The sequence below is a fragment of the Desmodus rotundus genome, chromosome 8, assembly GCF_022682495.2.
Source record: "Desmodus rotundus isolate HL8 chromosome 8, HLdesRot8A.1, whole genome shotgun sequence".
In the NCBI taxonomy this organism is placed as follows: Eukaryota; Metazoa; Chordata; class Mammalia; order Chiroptera; family Phyllostomidae; genus Desmodus; species Desmodus rotundus.
The window spans coordinates 85,487,160-85,509,724 of record NC_071394.1 but is presented as its reverse complement, the minus strand read 5'-3'; the positions used below and the strand labels follow the sequence as shown (position 1 = coordinate 85,509,724).

Sequence of the window (22,565 nt, the reverse complement as noted above, 5' to 3'; positions counted from 1 at the left end):
GTGTGAATCCTGGCTGCACTACTCTCTGGTTGTATACCCTTGGGCAAGTCACTTGTTCTCTCTGGGAATTCATTTTCTCCCTCATAGGGTTGATGCAAGGCTTAAACAAGCTAATATCTGTGAAGCACAACAGTTTGGCAATAGTAAGCACCACACAAGTGTTAGATATTGTTATACCCTTTAACTCAATAATGCTGTTTTTAGGTGCTTAATCTACAAACATTATCAGAGGTATTGCCTAAAGGTATGTGTATAGCAATTTTATCACAGAGATTAATTTCAAGAAATCTACCATATACAATATAATCAGTAGGGCTATTGTTAAATAATGAAATTTATGAAATATCATTTCCCTTTTAGTCACATTTTCAAAAAATACTTAATGCTGTGGGAGAATAATGATATAAGTGAAAGAAATCAAATAAATATGCAACTATATGTAAAGTATGTTTCTAAACTTTTTTAAAACTACCGGACAGGCAAGTAGAGTGCCAGTCTTGTAATTAATATAAAGAAAGATGTTAAACTGTTCAGAGTGGTTATCCTTGGAAGCTGGGAGGAGTGATTTTAATTCCTTCTGTACTTTATTGTACTCTCTTAACTTCAACAATAAGTATTTTATACTCAGAAAAACAAGTTATTTTTAGATTTTCTTGATTTCAGAAAGAGAGAAAAACATCAATTTGTCGTTCCATCCATTTATGGGTTCATTGGTTGATTCTTGTACGTGCCTGACTGGGGATTGAACCCACAGCCCCCACATATCAGGATGATGCTCTCACCAACTGAGCTATCTGGCCAGGGAAAAACAAATTATTTTGAAACAAACTAAATGGGCAGGGTGGGGGGGAAGCTCAATGTGAAATAGGAAAGCATAATGCAAATAAGAAACATGAGTCCTAGTACTGGCACTGCTATTAAATAGTTTTGAACCTTGAATGAATTCTGTCTCTTTCTCAGGGAACACATTTTCCTTGTCTGCAAAATGAAGAGTTGGACCAAAATTAAAAAGGCAATGTAGTTGCATGGTTAAGCGCTGGGAGGTCAGACATGGGGAGTTAGGGACTACAGCTGAAGAGATCACTACATGGGTTCATATCTTGGTTCTTTGCTTGGTGACTTCTGACAAGTAATTTAACTTCTCTTTGTCTCTTGTTTTCTTGTTTTTATAAAGTGGGAATAATAATAATACCTCACAGAGAAGTTGTGAGAATTAAATGAGTTCATATATTGAAAGGACTTAATAATACAGTGTCTGACACACAGTAGGGACTTATGCAGTCATTTATTGCCAGTAATATTTTTACTCAAGTGAGTGATTCTTAAATTTGTCATTTGAAATAGCTAATTTTCTGTTGATATTTTTGAGATTATGGAGTCACTGATTTGTGAAATAGAACATTTGGAGTCCCTCACCCCTTCCCCCAGCTTTTCTTATTTCTCTTGTGTTCTTGTACCAGCAGCTTCTTTGGGGCCCTAAGTTATCTCATTGATGAGGGTATTTTGTAGACCTTTTCAGCAGTGAAAATCTCATACTCAATTTTCCTGATTCTTTTTGTTCTGAAGCTAATAAGGGCAGCTTCATCTATCTGTATGTAATTAAGTTGCATAGTCTGTTAGGTTGTACCTATTTTTATTCAACTGATGTTTCAGTTTTAAATTTAGGAAATGGTATAAAGCCCAAGGGAATGTTGTATGTCAATTGATTAGCCCATTCTAGGAAAAGTGAACATTATAAGGGAATCTCAACTAGAAGTTGGTAGAGCAAGACCAAATGCTTTAAGAGATAAATCTGAGTATGTGAAGGTCACTTTCAGGGTCAGCAACCATGTTAAAATTCATTTTGGAACCCCGCGGAACAATAGAAATAGGTGACTTTCATAATATGTCAGTTTCCTTTACTGATTATATGAGATAATTATATCTTCAGTGAATAAGGGACTCAGCTATTCCATTGTTTTGGAAATTTTTGTTTGTGAGTAAGTCACTTTGTGGTATCTGAATTTATTATGGTAGTCATAATGAAGATGATGATATTTTTTCCCTCCGAGAATGAAAGTTGTATTTTGAAACATTTATTCTTAGATTTCCAGAAGCTCTCCTCTTTCCTGTAGTATAGTGCAGCTGCAGTAGACACCCGCTACAGGGGTCGTCCTTTCTGTGTTAGAGCGCAAAATTCATAGAGTAACGTTGCAAGAAATGAGTGTAGGAGTTTGATGGCCGCAGTTGGGGATACAGTTTGTTACTTATAACTGATATTAGAGTTTATTTTCCTATAATCATAATGACTTTTGCTTATAAAACATTGCTAGCTAACCCCCACAACAAGAGAAAGGTGGTGTGTCTTCTGGCTTGATGGGAAAAATCACCCTGAGAAAGCTCTGTGACTCCCTGACAAGAGGAAGAGCTCTGCTTGCCTCAGAGATTAGATTTTATTTTAGGATGAGTTGTTTGTGTAAGTATATATATGAGAGAGTTCCTACCCTACATGTTCTATATGTCAAATAACTTACTCCATTTTCCCAGAGATTTAACTCGGTGCCTCCCATACCCTGAGTGTATTTTTTTTGTATCTTCTTCTGCTTGGGTCATGTTAATTATATACTGTTTATAGTTCTCCCTTAGTGTTTTTCTTTCTGAATGTAAGGATTTATGAGCTTTTCCACTTAAACATTTTGAATAGTCTTTTTTTTGTATTTTTTGGTTTGTTTTAGTTTAAAAATTCCACTTAAAGTTGAGAACACAAAGTTTCTTAAAGGTGACCATGAAGTCCCATTGAAGGCATAGTTTGCAGTCTTCCATTAAATGATCTACTTAAACTTGAGTAACTGATTTGCACCATAAACTTCAAAAGGTGGACTGCTGCCATAGATGAGATAGCTTCATTTTTCCAAAGATGGTTTGGAATCAACTGTGTAGCAAACTGGACCTTATTCTTAATTTCTTTTCACACTTCAACATCAGTTTCCTTTAATTCGTCAACACTGCCAATGCTGTGTACTATTCTATAAGAAGCATAATAAGGTTACTCTTCTTACTTGAATTTCTTCTTGCAAATGATAGCTGACTCTAGGATCACTCATGCTGTGTTCTTGGTAATGGTAAGTCTGTACCTCCATCAACATGGTCTCCTTACAGGTCTATAATAGGCAGCTAAAATCTTTGTTGCCTCCTGAACACATAGCATCCATTCTATCTGCCCTTTTAGCCCAGGAGTAAAATTGCTTCTCCTGTAGTAATCGGTGCTGACTACTGATCTCTCAACAGATGCCACCATTCCACTGTGGTTATTTTCACAGATGAAAATAAACAAGTGATTTCCACAAAGCTGCCATATTGTAAGCTTGAAATATAAAGTCAAGCAGACCTCATCGTTTTCATTATACCTACAGGCCAGACGAGTACCAGCCCCCTGGGGGACTCGGGCTCTGACAATGCCATTACCCCACTGGAAGTTGTAGATGTACATGTGCATTGATCTGATATCCTTCAGTGAAACCTTTTCTTTCTCCTGTAAAACTTGGAAATTTCTGGAAGAGATCTAAAGTAAATCTAAAACCATGAGCCCAACAGGCAGGCTGTGATGAGATGATCCATGATATTTATACCAATCACAAGCCTTTCCACAAGCTTCTGGACATTACACAGTGACCGAAACCACGAATAATTTTCTGTTTAACTCTATTGGTGAACAGTCTGTATCATCCTGTACTGAGTCCCTCTTCCCTTTTCAGCAATGTTGTGATAGGAGGACTGTCTTCCAACCCATTAAGGTCATATTTCTGAATTTCAAATGTAGCATCATTTGCAAAGTTACAGGATATAATACCAGCACTCTGTTAGCCATGACATCCAGGAAATGGAATCTTTCTCTTAGAGCATCTTCCTCCTGAGTATATATAGGCTGTGGTGGTGGTGGCTATGACATCATGCTCTGATCTGGGCTGTAGGTCCGCAAACACTTTTTAAAGCTCTATAATATTCATGGACGGGCTGTGATTTTCTTAACTATTCTTCCTGTGGTTTCCATTTTTTAAAAAACTATTAGAAAAGGTAAGAAGTTTTGCTTTGCTGAATATCTTTATACCTACATTTTTATTCATGTTCTTTACTGCCTCTTTAGGCTGGATTCTCAGAAACGAGTGAAAGGGCGTGTGCTTAAGGCTCTCTTGGTAAACCTTACCAAACTGCTTTCTAGACAGGTTGTGCCAATCTATACTTGCATGACCAGCTTGTGAAAATGTTTGTCTTATGTCACTCTTGGAAGTACTGAATATTTATTATTTAAAATACTTTCTGCTACTTTTACCCATAACACATTGAATCCCTTAAATTTTTATATTTCAAAATTACTTAATATGTGTGTGTATCTATTCATATATTCATTTTCTCCTTCTTCTGTTCATTGGCTTTTCAAAAACAGCTTTATTGAGATATAATTAACATTCTATAAAATTCCTCTATTATAAATGTAAATTGAGTTTACTTGAAGTTAATGATTTTTAGTAAACCTATGGTTTTGCAATTCAGCTATAAAAACAGTCCCATCAACCTAAAAAGTCCCCTTGCGCATCATTTGCACTCAGTCCTTGATCCCATGCCTAGCCTTAGGCAACCACTGACCTGCTTTCTGTCGCTGCAGATTTACATATTCTAGAAATATGAAACAAAATCATACTATAAACAACCATTTGTGACTAGTTTCTTTCACTTAGCATTATGTTTTTGAGGCTCATCTATGTTGTAGTATGTATCGATAGTTCATTTTTATTGCTAATATATTTTATTCAGTGGTTGATGGACGTTTAGATTGCTTCCAACTTTTGGTTATTATGAACAGTGCTGGTAGCAACATTTATGTGCAGCTCTTATGTCTTTCATATCTCTTGGGTAGATACCTAGGAGAATTGCTAGGAACTCATTAAATGTCATATTACTACTTAGCCTCAAAAAATATTTCTTTAAAAAAAATGGACAATGGCAATATATTTGATAAGAAACACAATTAAATGTTATAAAAGATTTAAAGAGGAATGATCGGAGCAGGCAAGTGAAAAGTTCTAAGGCATGCAGTGTGACTGTGTAATATTGGAAACCACTTCAGGATTTATTGGTAGATGAGTAACTACTACAGCCTAAAGCCAAGTAAAGGCAAATAAAATCAATGAGCACCTAAATAAACATTGAAAACTTTTGTTCCAAGAAAAATGAGGAAAATGGAAATGAGGCATCAGTTGCATTCATTATGACAGAAAAATGAATATATATAACACATGAAATGCTCTTTCCAGAGTAAAAGAAGGCCATCGAGATTATTGTAGATAAACAAAGAGCCAAAGAAACATCAGTTTGTTCAAGATGACTCTATGTAATAAATAAACATTCATCCCTGCTAGTAAGCACAGAAATAAATATTTTACAAATTGTTATATTGAATTAACAAAATCAAACTAATGCTAGAAGGTTGTGATAGTGATGCTAGCCTTGTGTGTTAGTCTAGTCCATGTGCAAAGCAATGTGGCAAACCTGTCTAGCTCCTTGGAGTAAGTCAGATCCTGAGGTAGCTTTCATTTTAGCTTCCTTGAATGTAATTAAAATGTTTTAATAGAGAGGGAATACACCAAAAGGTAAGAAAATAGCTGCACAGTTTTCCCATGTGTTGAAGTAGAGCGTGGTAATACTTTCTTCTCCACTCTGTCTGACTCACCCAAACTCTGGAGGCACTAACCCAACACAAGTTTTTTTCTTTCTGGCGTAGAGAACTGTTTGCTCTGCTGCGGTCTGAATCCTGCTTTTCCAGCTTTGGCTAATGACGCACACCTTGGGAGGTCCCTCCACCCCACTCCAAGAAAATGCTGTTACCTTGGGAGGTCCCCCCACCCCACTCCAAGAAAATGCTGTTACATTTCCCGAGTAAATAATTCTGTCATTTCTTTTCTATGTTTCACTGACTTTGATTTAGGTACTCATCTGAAAATATGCTTCCAGTTGATCTTTTTTTAAGTTCTTTTTGTTGAGTTCTTCTATATGGGTGGGACCAAATACTTAGGAGTCACTCCCAGTTAGTACACTACACTACAGCCATCCAAAAGTGAGTGACTTCTTTTATAGATGCTCTGCCAAAAAGTGTGAAGTAGATGAAGTATAGCTAAAATCAAGAAATGGAAGTTGACTCTTGCTCTATTTATTTTTCCCTTTTTCTTTCAAGTTACCTTTTTTCTTCAAGCATCAAAAATTCTTTCAATTTCTGATAAGTTTTTATTGTATGTTTAATACTTTTCCCCTAATTACTAGCATTATAGGCATCTACATCATCCATGCTTAAATACTTTTCCTTGTTATATAAGGCAGTAAGATTTTATATTACTAGTTGAGTTTTGTGAAGTCATAGGTGCGGTAATGTGTAACAGTCAAGAAGTCAGGAAAGATAAAAACTAAACATTTTCGTATTTATTTTATTCTGATTGACAATAATTTTTGGCTTATTAAGAAATATATTACCAATTTTCTTTGCATAGGGCAACCATAAGTATTCCTCTACTAAAACTATAGGTAATATTCTATAGGTGTTACCCAACCGAAGCAGTAGGAGTCCGACCACTTGTCACCAACAGGCAAAACCTCTGGAGGCTGTTCAGTGGAAAGGAAAGGAGTCTTTTATTTAATTTTAAAAATATCTGGATAATAGTGGTGAAGGGGGAAAAGGCCAGAGTGTGACATCAAAAATAGCTATTTAAATATTTGTATTACAACTATTATATAGAATCAAGAGCTGAAAATAATACAAGAATGAAAATCTGTAACAAAAATCTATTTACAGTCTATTATCACCAAGGTCATTGGACCAAATATCCCTGTTTTCTGAAACATATGCCTCAGGTTGTTGAATGAAGCTTACCATAAGCAGAAGGCTATACTTAAACTTTGTTTCCATTTAGTTTGTCTCCTTCTATTAAACCCCCGAAACTAATATTTTAGTCTGACAGGCCTGGGCTCTGCTGACAGGCCCATGCAGGGAAGAGACTCAGGGCCTGCCACTGACACACTGACAGGCTAGAGACTCCTCCACACCTTTCTTCCCGTCCCCAGTGCCCAGGGCCCAGGACCTCCAGTCCCCAGCGGCCGGGGAGTAGGGGAGATTAAAAAGGAGGTGGTGTATTTCCACACGTTCCTATTTAATCCTTCCCCCACCATCCCTTGTGTGGGAAGGGTGATGGGTGCATAGGCAGCTCAACCCCTCCCCCATTTCTGGAGGGAGTCTCCCATTACATAGGTAGAGTACAGTTGTGTTTAATCTTTTTAGTCTTTTCCACCCAGGTTGGCTTCACTACTTAACTCAGGAAGAAATGGTCCTGATGTTTAAAAAATTAATACAACAGAATTGGGAAATCCAGACTGTTACATAATTTGACTCTTCTTGACCTCCTCTGATCTCTGCCATCTTATTCAGGTGACTACGGACTTTTTTTTTTTACACTGACTTGTAGAAGTATTAACATTTGGCTGTTTCCTTGCCTTTTCAATATTTCTTTTCTTGGTTTTTCTTTTTTGTACCTTTCTGACTGTTCTAGCTGAAATTCCTTCAAGCATTTTCTCCAGTAATTTCTCCTTAAATGTTAATTCCTAAATTTCAGTCATTGTTTTTCCTGTGAATGTTATTTTTGGATCATCTCATATATTACAATAATGTTAATAACCACACAAATGCTGATGCCTTTCAGATGTCTCACGCCCTAAGGTCTGAGTTTTCTACCTAACTGCCTGCTTACATTTACTCACTTGGAGAGACTCTAAAAGCAATATACCCCAAACTGAAATGAATCATTCAGTACCCCTTATTCACATTTCCAAATACAGGTAATGGTATTATCATCTACCCAGTAACCCACTATAAAAACTGCTGACTTCAACACTGAGCACATAGTATGTGTCTCTAAGCCCCTTTCACTACTTTTAACACTGTCCTAATTTAGAACTATTATTTTTTTATTTCAGTAGCCTCATAACTGGTCTCCCTTCCTTCTAATACTTCTCAAGCCATTCCCTCCCTCAGTGAAATGTCATTTAAATATTAGTATTTCCCTTCCTAAAAACCCTGTAGTGACAAGTCCCCTTTTATCTATGTGATAACAGTTGTGCTGCTTGATTTATCTGAAAAGGCTTGGCTACTGTTTACCTCTACAGCTTCACCATCACCTTCTGTAATTCTCAGTTTTGTACTTTACATTCCCCACTGCCTTGTTACCTCTGTTTGTTCACGCTGTCTCAGTCTCCTCCCCACTCATCCTTACTCACTCTTACCCTTCATGACTGAGCATGGGACAACTCCTTTCAGGAAGCCTTTTCTAGAAAATTCCACAGGGTTGGGCCAAGTGCCCCTCCTCATTACTGGATCATTCTTGTTACAGTATGAAGCAATGTGATTTTTCTCTTATTAAAAATAAATCATCATGGGAAAATGGAGACAACTGTATTCAAATATTAATAAAAATGATTTAAAAAATAAAGTAATTTAAAAAATAATAACAAATAATAAATCATCACTCTTGCTGGTATGGGTAAGTTGGTTGGAGCGTCACCCCATAACCAAAAGGTTGCGGGTTCAATTTCCATTTAAGGCACAAGCCTTGGTTGTGGGTCCAACCCCCAGTGCTGGCACATACAATTCCTGGTCCAGATTTTTAGGGAAGCAACCGATCAGTGTTCTCTCTTGCGTGGATGTTTCTCTCCCTTCCCCTCTCCTTCCCCTTTTCTCTCTCTCTAAAAGCAGTGAAAAAGAATATGCTCTTCAGTGAGGATTAAAAAAAACTTTTTGCACGACCCTACTCTCCCTTCTAGCTACTGCTCATTTCTTTCTTTTTTATTTGGATAAAAATGTTTTATTGAGGTATAATTGATCTATAACATTAGTTTCAGATATATAACATATTGATTTGATATTTATATATATTACAAAATGATCACCTCAGTAAGTCAAGTTAATATACATCACCATACATAATTATAGACTTATTTTTTCTTGTTTTTTGAAAAATTATATTTTATTGACTATCCTGTTACAGTTTTCCCATTATTCCCCCCTTTATTACCCTTTGCCCTACAATCCTCCTCCCGCCTGCATCCCCTCCCATGTGCATCCCCTCCCCCTTAGTTCATGTCCATTGGTCATATAAGTTTTTTGTCTTCTCCATTTCCCATATTATTCTTAACTTCCCCTTGTCTATTTTGTACCTACCATTTATGCTGCTTATTCCCTATACCTTTTCTCCCATTCTCCCCCCTGCCCCCTCACTGCTGCTGATAACCCTCCATGTAACCTCCATTTCTATGATTCTGTTCCTGTTCTAGTTGTTTTCTTAGTTTGTTTTGGTTTTTGTTTTTAGGTTAAGTTGTTGATAGTTCTGTTTTGTTTTTGTCATTTCACTGTTCATAGTTTTGATCTCCTTCTTTTTCTTAGGTAAGTCCCTTTAACATTTCATATAATAAGGGCTTGGTGATGGTGAACTCTTTAACTTGACCTTATCTGGGAAGCACTTTGTCTGCCCTTCCATTCTGAATGATAGCTTGGCTGGATAGAGTAATCTTGGATGTAGGACCTTGCCTTTCATGACTTGGAATACTTCTTTCCAGCACCTTCTTGCCTGCAAGGTTTCTTTTGAGAAATCAGCTCATGGTCTTATGGGAACTCCTTTGTAGGTAACTGTTGAATTTCTTTTGCTGCTTTTCAGATTTTCTCCTTATCTTTCATCTTGGGTAATGTAATTATGATGTGCCTTGGTGTGTGCTTCCTTGGGTCCAGCTTCTTTGGGACTCTCTGAGCTTCATAGACTTCCTAGAAGTCTATTTTCTTTTCCAGATTGGGGAGGTTCTCCATTATTTTTTCAAATAAGTTTTCAATTTCTTGGTCTTCCTCTTCTCCTTCTGGTACCCCTATGATTTGGATGTTGGAATGTTTAAAGTTGTCCTGGAAGTTCCTAAACTTTTCCCCACTTTTCTGAATTTTTGTTTCTTCATTCTGTTCCACTTGAATGTTTATTTTTTCCATCTGGTCCAACTTGTTGATTTGAGTCCCGGTTTGTATCCTGTCATTGTTGGTTCCCTGTACATTTTCCTTTATTTCACTTTGCAGAGCCTTCCCTTTTTCCTCCATTTTGCAACCATACTCAATAATTTCTGTGAGCATCCTATTACCAGTGTTTTGAACTCTCTCCGAGAAAGTCCCAAGGAAGTTGGACCTAAGGAAGCACACACCAAGGCACATCATAATTACATTACCCAAGATGAAAGATAAGGAGAAAATCTGAAAAGCAGCAAAAGAAATTCAACAGTTACCTACAAAGGAGTTCCCATAAGACCATGAGCTGATTTCTCAAAAGAAACCTTGCAGGCAAGAAGGTGCTGGAAAGAAGTATTCCAAGTCATGAAAGGCAAGGTCCTACATCCAAGATTACTCTATCCAGCCAAGCTATCATTCAGAATGGAAGGGCAGACAAAGTGCTTCCCAGATAAGGTCAAGTTAAAGGAGTTCATCATCACCAAGCCCTTATTATATGAAATGTTAAAGGGACTTACCTAAGAAAAAGAAGGAGATCAAAACTATGAACAGTGAAATGACAAAAACAAAACAGAACTATCAACAACTTAACCTAAAAACAAAAACCAAAACAAACTAAGAAAACAACTAGAACAGGAACAGAATCATAGAAATGGAGGTTACATGGAGGGTTATCAGCAGCAGTGAGGGGGCAGAGGGGAGAATGGGAGAAAAGGTATAGGGAATAAGCAGCATAAATGGTAGGTACAAAATAGACAAGGGGAAGTTAAGAATAATATGGGAAATGGAGAAGACAAAAAACTTATATGTTCGATCCCTGGACATGATCTAAGTTGGTAGGGATTGCTGGAGGCTGGAGGATGCAGGGCAGACGAGAATAAAGGGGAGAAAAATGAGTGGAACAACCGTAATAGCATAATCAATAAAATATACTTATAAAAATAAAAAGGGAATTGCTGTATATTTTGATATAGTTTAATTTCATTGCTGATTACTCTGCCTCATTATTTTTGATGATTGTGATATTATGATTACTATGTCTAATATTGCATTCTTTAGATGAACATAATTCAGTTTGTGTGGGCATTAGTTTTTTCCAGTTTTTATCTTCTATTAACTTTGCTTCTGTGAACATGCTCATGCATTTGCCATTGTACATGTATTGAGTATTTCAGTGTTTCTGTGGGTTAGATTCTTGATGTGAAATTACTCATTCAAGAATATAAGCATTTAAAAATTTAATAGGTATTGCTGAGTCATTTTCCAAAAAAGACTGTAGTAGTTTACACTCTAATGCCTAGAGTATATGCTGTTTCTCTGCATTCTTGCCAGAGCCAAACTAGTCTTAATCGAAACTGATAGATTACTTTGTTAATTGCCCATCTTCCCTGAGCTTTTAGGTCTCTTGAGAGTTTTGCAGTTAGATGCTTATTTGCCCCTTCCCATATGTTTCTGTTTCTTTTTTAAAACTAAAGTTCAAATAGTATAGGAGGGTATAGTGGGAAAATTTCTGCCCCTACCCCAGTAGTCTATACAGTATCCAAAGTAAGCATTTTAAATTTTGAACTGAGTGAGTTATGGCCTTCTGATTGCATTATCCCATGAATTGACTGGGTGTGTAGCCCTGTCACTCAGGGTAAGGAGGACCTTAGCATTCTGGGTTGGAAATGGAATTATGAGATCTGCTAAATATCACTTGGCTTAATTTATTCATAAATTGGTTCACATTGTTCATTGAGCTGTAGATTGCTCATCTATGTAACATATTCTACGTGTATTTACAGATAGTATCTGAAAATAGTAATATCCTTTTGATTTAAATTTTATTAAGGAACTCATTAATCATATTGTGCTATGGTGTTTCATATTTTTCATAAGAGCTTTTCAGTTTGTAGTGTGAGACAAAGGCTTAGCTGACCGCCTGCTGTGCACAGGTTGTGGTTACTTACGGTAGTATTCATGTATAACGGGACAGTGGCGTACTATTTTTAATACCTGTATGTGTTAGAGTTCAGCTGTTACTGATCTATTTATATCTCTATTAGCTGTTTACTCTTTAAGTAATTAATTGGCAAAGAAGTTAATTTTTAAGAACTTTAATCAATAAAGGAAAGTCTTGCCTCAATTTCCTGACTGAAGAAAGTCAGTGACTATATGTTTATGCATATTCCATGAATTTAATAATGATAGCTGCCATTTATTTAGCAGTTACTATGTACATATACTGTGTTAAATACTTAACATGCTTAACATAATTTAACCTTTATCACACTCTGAGGTAAGTACTGATATTATCCTCAATTTGTACATAGGGATTTATAAATACCTTTTTATTAGTAAAGGGATGCTCAGATAGGTTAAGAAATATGCTCAAGGTTACACAGTAAAGTAGAATATGATAGAGCTGGAATTTAAACCATACAACATAGTTATTTGGATGTAATATAGTTTGGCCTATGTTATAGTAAATCAAAACATTATAAATTCCATTCTAGAGTACTAATTATTTAATTTATTCATTAAAAAATCATTTGTGACTTGTGCCTTTGGAATTTGCTGACCAGGAATTAATGTTGTAGATTAGAAAAGATGGAATTATAGTGCTGTTCAAAGTGTGGTTTGGATGTAGAGGTTTGGGAGTTAGCTGCCTAACTTGGAATTAAGCCTTGAGTCTCAGTTTTAGGTGTTTATTTAGTGAGAAATGTTATCTGAGATGGAAATCTTATTTGCTAAGATGTTTAAACTGGGCTTCAGAAAGGAAAGAAGGCTTTAAACAAGTAAAGAGTGTGGGTGGGTGCAACAGCTTTTCGGATCCAAGAACAGCATAAGCAAACACGCAGAGACTTGGGGCTTGTGTAGGGAATTGCTAGTAGTTAAGCAAGGGTGGAATGGATAGTACTTTTAGGAAGAATAGAAGATCGGGTTATACAGGATGATTGAGGTCATTTTGCAAGATTTTGAAAGTTATCATAGATCTCAAATTTGAGAATTTTGAAGGCAGCAGTTAATAGCCATTTTATAAAGGGAAATAAAGCGATCAAGTTTGTATTTTAGAAATTAACTCTGGCATCAGTGTGGAGGGCGGAGAGTGTGGTACCATTGCCATCATTTTGGCAACGGTTATGGGCCTGGGTTAGAGGAACAGAAATGGGAAGGGAAAGGCAGTGGGGCATTAAGAGATTGTTCTGAATCAGAATTCATAGGAGTTGGTGATATATTAGATGCCTTAGAGCAGGGGTGTCAAACTCACTTTCACCGGGGGCCACATCAGCCTCGGGGGTGCCTTCAAAGGGCCGAATGTAATTTCAACTCCTTCACAGTTAAGGAGTAGTTACATTTATACAGTCCTAAAATTACATTCGGCCCTTTGAAGGCAACCGTGAGGCTGATGTGGCCCCCAGTGAAAATGAGTTTGACACCCCTGCCTTAGAGGGTTATAGGTATCACTTTTTATTACTGATAGTATTTGTTATTACTACTGTTTCACATTTGCTCTAAGTGGCTTCTGATAGTCACATATTCATTCTATTATTAGATCGTGGCTGATGGCTTAATTCCTGACTAGAGGTGCTCCGGAAATGGTGGCTAAAGGATGGAATAGGTCTGGGTTGTAAATGTTACATTCTTAAAATATTTATTTAAAACACTTGGTGCCTATGAAGCAGGCATTTTATTAAGGTCTAGGGATATCGTTGATCCTGATCTTCAAGGAATTTGCCAGTCGTGAGGACTTCAATAGGCCTTGTTTGCTGTTACTACTTTCTGTGTAAACTTTGGGCTTATGATTTAACTCCTAACCCTGTCTGTTCATGTGGGATACTGCTTATATCATAGTATTCTGAAGTTTAGATGAAGTAGTGTATATAAAGTGCCTGGCATAAGCAAATGCTTGTTCCCTTTAATCTGTAATGGACACAGAAATTAGGAAACCCCAATTTATTAGAATTGTGAGTCACGTAGGTGGAAGCAGACAGCGAATGCATTTTTAAAATAAATTTTAAAAGTTTACCTTTTCTGATGATTTGGTATTATAAGACCTGATGGCTGTTTTTATTATTTTCTCCATTGTTAGTATAAAAAGACCACTTGGCTTGTGTGTCAGCCTTGATTTACTGATTTATTAAAAGAACAAAATCATTCCTATTTCACATGGTGGTTGGGAAATACATTTAGAGGTCGTACAAAAGAAATTGCCGGACAAACAAAAATAACAAAGCAGAATGGTTGGAATCAAAAAGATTAAAATGTACATTTCTCTCCAGTACTAGCTTTGGGAGGCCCAACTTAACCTCTTTTAGTCCTAATTTCTTTATCTGTAGTATAGGGACAATAAAGGATCTACCTCATAGGAGTGCTGTAAAGATTGATTGAAAGAGTGCATGGAAAATAGTTTATCCAAGCTCACAGTAAGCACTCAAAAACTTGTGATTATTGTAAATTATGTGTTATCTTTTTGACACTATAGAAAAATGAACTCATTTTTATTTGGCTTTGCTCTGTCATTAAAATTTCTGTATAGCTGGATTCTGAATATAAATGACATTTCCTTTTGTGGTAGTGAAATAAATTAATGATCTTTTTAAAAGAAAGTTTGACTTTGGCCTTAAAAGTTTTCTTGGGAAAAATGTTTAAAGCTTTGTGTTTAAGCCGTAAATAGAGGTAGAATTTGAAATGTGATACATTTTTTCCTCACCTATCTGAGCCAGTTTCCATGCCTATAAATTAGGATTGAAATATTCTATTTAGTCAACCATATAGGATCTTTATAATACTTAAATAAGGTTGAAAGTATATGAAAATGGCTTTGTAGTTTCAAAACATTCTCTAACTCTATAGAATTATTTGTACAGCATTAGACAAGAAGAATTAAATTTGAGTTCAAAATAAAAAAAAGAATTAGTGACTCTGAACTGGGGGCACTATCTGCCCATCCTGAGAAGCAGTGGATGTCCTGAGGGTAGTTGGGAGGAGGCCGTATTTGAACATCTGAATCGTGGTGGCAGAAACATGGGAGCCTCTGCACTATACTCAACTGTGTAAGAGGTTTTTCTTTGGTCCCAATAGTTATTTCCCATCTCAGTCAAAATTATTGTTTCATAAGTTGCATTGTTATTATTTCTATTCACTCATAGTCCTGAGTTAGTGACTTTGTTTCCTTTTCTCTTTCAAAGTAAAAATTACGATATCTAAAGAACTCACCTATGGATGTGTGAATTGTCAAAGCCTTGAGGAGATAACTCTCTTGAAGACTTAATTATCACTAACAATGGAGAGTCATGAGTAAAGACCAAGGTATTTTAATCATTAAAATTAAATGCCAGCCTGAGTGGTTGTACCGAAAGAATGGGAAAGGGCACCATGATTGTTTTCATTACCTTAGTAAGCAAGCATTTAAAAAAGCTATGAATGTTTGTGTTGGGGGCAGATATACTGTTTACATCTTTAAACATTTCCATTGAATTTGTTTGCCAAATAAATTGTTTTACATGAGGGCAGTTTTTTCCCCTAAATAAGATCTAGATTCCTATGTTTTGCAAATTTTGCCAATATTTAATGGAAAATGCTTTTAAAAGTTTCTCCCTCTCCTCTACCTCTTAGTGACTGTACAAATCAATACCAACTTGTCCTTAGATCAAGCCCATGGTGTACATTATTAAACAATATATAAGCTCACATCTTTTAAACATTGTAACCTTGTTCCGCATTTCCCACTAATGTGATCACAATGACTTCCTTTTGTGGCAAACAAGGCCGTTATTCTATGGGTGAGGTTGTTTTTTTTAGTATCAGAGATAAAGAGTGGTGGTGCAATTATTATGTTGTTTCAGTTGATCTCAGGATGGTTTAAACTACCATTTTGTGAGGAAAATAGTGACCTATAAAATATAGTTAATATTGTGTATTTAAAATACCACAGTATCCCCTCATTTTACTCTTAACATGTTAAAATGCATGGCATTTTAATATATTAGAATTAAATTTTTTACATTCTTTGAGGTAATTAGAGACCTCTTGGGGTTAAAAAGATTGAGTTTGGAATCAATATTTGTTCTTTAATACCAGTTACCTAAGAAGGAGGCTCAGACAAAGTTGGATGCATCTTGCTGAGATTAACACACCACTAGAGGGGAACATAGTTAGCATTTGCTTGTCAACCCACCAGTTTTGGAAACAGAGAGAAATAGGTTAATCTCCTCCACATTAGAATTTAGTGTAGGCTTTCAGTAGTCTCACCTCTCAGAACCGTAATGTTCTGATGCTATGTTTATTTTGTATCTTTCCTCAGCTTCAGGAATCTAATCTACTTTGTCCTAAATCCTAGTGAAGGACTGTCACAATTTGATTGCATATTTTGAAAGGATGTAATCACTCTGGGTATGTTTGTATGTTTTGTAATGTTCTTATTAAATTTTTAAAAATTTCACCCTGGCTGGTATAGCTCAGTGGATTGAGCTTGGGCTATAAACCAAAGGGTCACTGGTTCAATTCCTAGTCGAGGCACATGCCTGGATTGTGGGCCAGGTCCCCAGTGGGGGGCCACATGAGAGGCAACCACACATTGATATTTCTCTCCCTCTCTTTCTCCTCCCCTTCTCTCTATAAAAATAAATAAATAAAATCTTAAAAAAAATTTATTAATTTCACCTTTCTACCTTCTCTACTTCTGTCCTTCATAGTCTTATCTCTCTTCCTATGTAGACAGATAGAAATCCTTTTTCTCTTCTTTCTCTTGTGAGCTATCTCCACAAGAAAAAAGTTATGGTACAATGAATGTGTCTGGAATGTCCTTGGAGATGGAAAAAGTCCTGGCAAATTTATAACGTTTGCAGGACCTCTGGGTATGTGTTGTCAAGATCCTTCTAGTTTACATGTGAAGTTTTATCTTGGCAAGAACATTTTATCACTTTTTTATGTTTTCCTGTAGCATATAAATAAAACTTTATATTTTCCCCTTCACTGGCACAACTTAAAATTTCCAGCCTCTGAAACATGTGGTACTTGGCCAGTCAGGAAGCTAGAAATATTATATAAACAAATAAATTTGCATGTAATATGCATATAAAGATTTGTGTACTCTTAAGATAACTAAATTGTTGGTGGCAAAAAATGTACAAATCATGGATCTCCCTATTTCTAATGACTCCCACTGCACTTCGTCCTACACACAGCTGCTCAATTGTCAGAGCTTTTAGAATAGTCTTCCCTAAAGCCAGTATGCTTAGCAAATCCTTTAGTAGTGGCTTCAGTCTTAAGAAACTCAGTGATCTCCTTAGTGTAATACACAAAGCCCTCACAGCTTCACTCTATCACTTCTTTTGTTTGTTTTTTGTTACCATCTGGGACTGGGACATAACTATGTGTAAGTATACGGCAGTAATCTGTTCCTCCTCCATCACCTCCTTCTTCACGCCTTTCCTTTGGGTCACCACCCTTACACATACCGCATCCTTACTAGTTAGTGTGCCTAACTATATTTCTTACCAGCCTCTCAAAATTTTGGTACTTAATTCATATTCTTAGTTTATTGTCAGGTAGAGTTCCTCTGCATTTGATTTTTACAAATATGTAGTCTTTCTGAGACAGGTACCAAGTAAATTTTATAGACCGAATAATTTGCCTTAAAGGTGGAGTTAGAGTTGAGATTGGCTGTTTGTATTCTGACTGCTTCAGGAAAACTTCATAAACAAAGTGGGTTTTCATAAGTTTGGACTCAAAGACCAGAGAACGTTTAGTCTAAGTAGGAAAGGAAGAAGGCAGTGTGGAGTTTTTGAAGGGATAACTGTCCAATCAGCAATAACTGTGAGACAAGGATAATCTACTTAATATACCTGAGCCTCAGTTTCTTAATCTATTAAATGGAGATGGTAACATCTACTTGGTAGGATTGTCATGAGGATCAGGAGTGCCTGTACATAGGCAGACAGTAAGTGGTAACTATTGTTATAGATTACGTACTGGTTTGGCCCAAGGAGAGAAAAAAAAAAACCTGTAGGCTGAAATATGGCTAATGGGAGTGATGTCATGGAAAATGGCAGAGAGGGAGCTTCAAAAAGTGCTTTTCTTTTCACCATTGCTATTAATCTAACGTGAATTGTCTAAAGCAGTTAATTTGAAATTCTGGAGTCTAGTCAAATACTTGCAGCATCCAGCAGAATGCTTAAAGAAGATAAATGATGGTACATTTTTGAAAATTTTGGTGTTTTGCATGGTGGCTACCATATTTCATTCTCTAGCCCTGTGGCAGGCAGCTGTGAGTGTGGTAGCCCATGGTTCTTGGTATGACTTGCTTGTCCTTTAGAAATTGGGGCTTAAAAAGACAGAATTCTCCCCCCGCCCTTTTTTTTATTAGATTCCCCCATTTAAGGAAATCTCCGTCAGGTGACTGGCTGACCACAGAGATAACAGAACAGAAACTTCAGTAACAACACATAACAAGGAATATAAAGTCGCTAAACAGATGACTGCAGTCTTTAAGAAATAAAAGCAGGCCCTGTGGAGATGAGAGAGCCTAATTTCTAGAGTTACCACATTAAAATATTCAAAATTTTCAGTTCTCAACAAAAAAATTACAAAACATTCAAAGACTCAGGGAATTATGACCCATTCACAGAAAGAATAAAAAAGGAAATTGTTAGAAATCATTCCTGAGGAAGTCCAGACACTGGACGTATTAGACAAAGACTTTAATTATTTTAAATATGCTGAGGATTCAGTAGCAGGTTTGAGCAGGCAGGAGTCAAAAAATCTGAAGAACCGAAATGGCTCTGTCTGAGGACCAGAGAAAAAAGATGAAAAAAAAAATGAATAGTATCTAAGGGACCATCAAGTGTACCAATGCACATATTATTGAAATCCCAGGAGAAGAGTGAGAGAAAGGAGGAGAAAAAAATATTTGAAGAAATACTGAATAAAAAATATTTTATAGTTTTGGATGTTATATTTAGGTCTTTGTTCCATTTTTAGTTAATTTTTGTATTTGGGATGAGGTGAGGTCTACTTTCATTCTTTTGCATGTGTTATCCAGTTGTCCCAGCACCATTTGTTGAAGAGACTATTCTTTTTCCGTTGGCAGGATTTGGCACCTTTGTTGATATTCAATTGGCTATAGATGTACAGGTTTATTTCTGGACTGTTGGTCTATTTATATCTGTCTTTATAGTAGTGCCACACTGTTTTGATTAGTTTTGTAGTAAAGTTTGCATTCAGGAAGTATGCATCCTACAATCCTGTTCTTCTTTTTAAACACAGTTTTGCCTATTCAGGATCCATTGCAATTCCGTATGAATTTGAGGATCAACTTTTCCATTTCTGAAAAAAAAAAAAGTCTGTGGGAATTTTGATAAGGATTGCATTGAGTCCGTAGATCACTTTGGTTAAAATTGACATGTTAACAATACTGTCAGTCCATGAATGTGGGATGTCTTTCTATTTAAGCCTTTAATTTCTTTCAACAATATTTTGTAGTTTTCAGTATACAAGTCTTTTACCTCTTTGGTTAAATTTATTCCTAGGTATTTGGTTAGTTGCCATTGTAAATGGAATTGCTTTCTTAATTTCCTTTTTGGATTGTTCACTGGTGATGTATAAAAACTCGACTGATGTTTGTGTTTATCTTCTAAGCTGCAACATTGCTGAATTTATTTATTAGCTCTAGTTGCTTTCTGTGAGATTTTTGATATATAGAGTCAGTCATCTGTGAGTAGACATAGTTTACTTACTACTCTCCAATTTTTTTTCTTTTCATTCAACTTTTATTTCTAGTGGTGCCTTACACAGAATCTTTAAATTTTTCAATTACAATTGATATTAAATATTATATTAGTTTCAAGTGTACACATAGTGGTTAAATATTTATATAACTTACAAAGTGATCCCCCATAAGTCTGATACCCACCTGGCACCATACGTAGTTATTAACAATATTATTGACCATATTTCTTATGCTGTACTTTACATCCTCGTAACTATTTCGTAACTGCCAATTTGTACTTCTTAATCCCTTCACCTTTTTCATGCAGCTCCCCAACACCCCTCCCATCTTGCAGCCATCAGCTTGTTCTCTGTATCTATGAGTTTATTTCTGTTCTGGTTGTTTATATTGTTTTTTAGATTCCACATATAAATGAAATCATGTGATATTTGTCTTTGCCTGACTTATTTAACTTACCATAATACTTCTAGGTCCATCCGTGTTTTCATAAATGGTAAGATCTCATTCTTTTTATGGCCAAGTAATATTCCATTGTATGTACCACATCTTTTTTTATTCTGTCTTCTATTGATGGACACTTAGACTGCTTCCGTAACTTGGCTATTGTAAGTAATCATGCAGTGAACACTGGGATGTATATATCTTTTCAACTTAGTGTTTTGGATTTCTTAATTCCTTCCCAATTTCAGTGCCTACTATTTCTTTTTCTTGTACCTGGCTAGAACTTCCAGCACAGCATTACACAGCAGTGGTGAACACAGGCTTCCTTGTCGCATTCCTGATCTTTGGAAGCTTTCAGTCTTTCATCATTGTTACGTTACCTGTGGGCTTTTCATTAATGTCTTTATCAGTAGAGGATGTTGCCTTCCAATCCTAGCTTCCTGAGTTTTTTGTTTTTGTTTTTTAATCATGAAAGAGTATTGGACTTTGTCGGGCCTTTTTTGCAGCAACAGAGATAGTTTATGATTGTGTTTTTTTTTTCCTTTTTTCTATTAATGTGTTACATTGATTGACTTTCTTATTTTGATCCACATGGGATAAATCCTACTTTTTTGAACAGTTGCTTATTTTTTAGCTTGAGTGAGTTCCAAGTTAGGCTAAACAGAGATAAGAACCTTCCATCAGTTAGTTCCTCAGGTAGATCCCAGGCAGGTTAGATGAGATAGACACAAAAATTTGAGATTTAGGTCTGCTTTGCTCCCTCTAGAACCAGGTCCAGGTACCAGGGTCACATACTGGGAATGCAGGCTTGCATATCAAAGACTTCTCCTGCACTGGGGAAGGGGATGGCTAGGGTAACTAATCAATGCCACAAAGATTTCCTACTGTTTTTAAGTTGCGTTTTTCTTGATTCTGTATTCACTGGCCTCTGTGAAACTTTGTTTTCCAGAGTTCCAACACAATTGGTTCCCACAGTTTGCTTGTTTTTCAAAGTTTCTGAGGAGGTCTGGGAGCTTAGAGCTGCCTTCTCCACCATTTTGCTGATGTCACTTTTATAAATTTCTTTTGATTTTTAAAAATTTCCTCCTTTTTAACTTCTATTTCTCTTAATGCATAATTTGTTATATTTAGGCTCTCGTGTCCTTCCTTTTTGTATTCATTTCCGAAATGAATTTTCCTTTTGTTTCTGTTTCTTTTTGGAGTTCTTTCACCTTTTCTAGAGTTTTATAATTATGATTTATATTTTTCATTTCTTGAATTATTTTCTTAATGCCTTTTAGTTTGTTTTAAAATAGCATGTTATAATTTTGATGTGTGTCCAGGGTCTGTCTGTATTTGCAGGGATGTTATTCTACTCTTCAGTCTCTTTTTTCTTAAAATAACTGTATGGGATGAGACTTTGACATTTTTCTGTTGCTTTTTTTCATGTGAAATTTGTTTTTCTGAACTTTTAGAAAGGGTCATGATTCAGGATCACTTTTCTAATGTCACAGAGCTCCCTCTTCTGGTTTTTTGCTTTTTTAAAAAATGTTAAAAACATATGGTGACTTCCTTTCTACTTTTCTACTTTTATCTGGGCCTTTTCTTTCCTTGTCTCTTATAGTCCCTGTTTTGCTCAATTTTTGTTCCACACCTGGCAGTTTTCCTTCAGTTTGGAGCCCTATTCTGGAAGGCAGCTCTGTTGGGGGGGTTGATTTTAAGAATTTATATGACTCACAGTGCCCCAGCCTTTTCCAGAACTTACCTGGCACTCACTTGTTATTGTATTGGATGTAACCTTTCCATTTTCAGCTTCTATTCTCAAAGTGGCCATCATACTGCCAGTAAATACCTAGTGACAATTTTGATGTTCTCCTCAAGTCCCTCAAATGCCCTGTTACCTCCATATTTATCCTGCACAGAAGCTGATTTCATGCAGGTTCTGTGGCTGCTGATGGTTTTCCCCACTCATATTTTGAGGTTCATGCAGATACCTTGTCACCTACTTTTGTTGTAAATGTTGTCTATGGGATTTTGGCTTGGCTATCTTAGTCACTCTTTAATTTTATTTTAGGTGATGATTAAAAATATATGGTACAGTATCTACCATCTAGAATCCTAATCCACTATGCATTTGCATTTAAAAATTTTTTCTGTATAGATTAAGCATTTCTGACCTTTAGCTTATGGCATGTCTGCTGTGTCTGTGCTTTGTTTAGATGTTATTAATTTATTGGTGCTTGGGTATTATAATCAGAAAAGGCTAGTAAAAAGCAGTTTATCATTATAGTGGAAGTGAAAGTATTTACTGTTTGTAACAAAATTGAAAGTGATTCAAATGTATTTGTTTATGGAATAAACAGCAGAAACTTTCTCTTT

At 36.1% G+C, this 22,565-nt stretch overlaps 1 protein-coding gene and 1 pseudogene across 41 annotated transcripts in view; one reads left to right on the top strand and one right to left on the bottom strand.

Annotated features, from left to right (window-relative positions):
- The window catches only part of SLMAP (sarcolemma associated protein), a 153,936-nt gene that overhangs the window by 38,968 nt on the left and 92,403 nt on the right, over nucleotides 1-22,565 (top strand). The gene's annotated exons all lie outside the window — the stretch shown is intronic.
- Nucleotides 1,994-22,020, bottom strand: LOC112301044 (pyruvate dehydrogenase E1 component subunit alpha, somatic form, mitochondrial pseudogene; annotated as a pseudogene).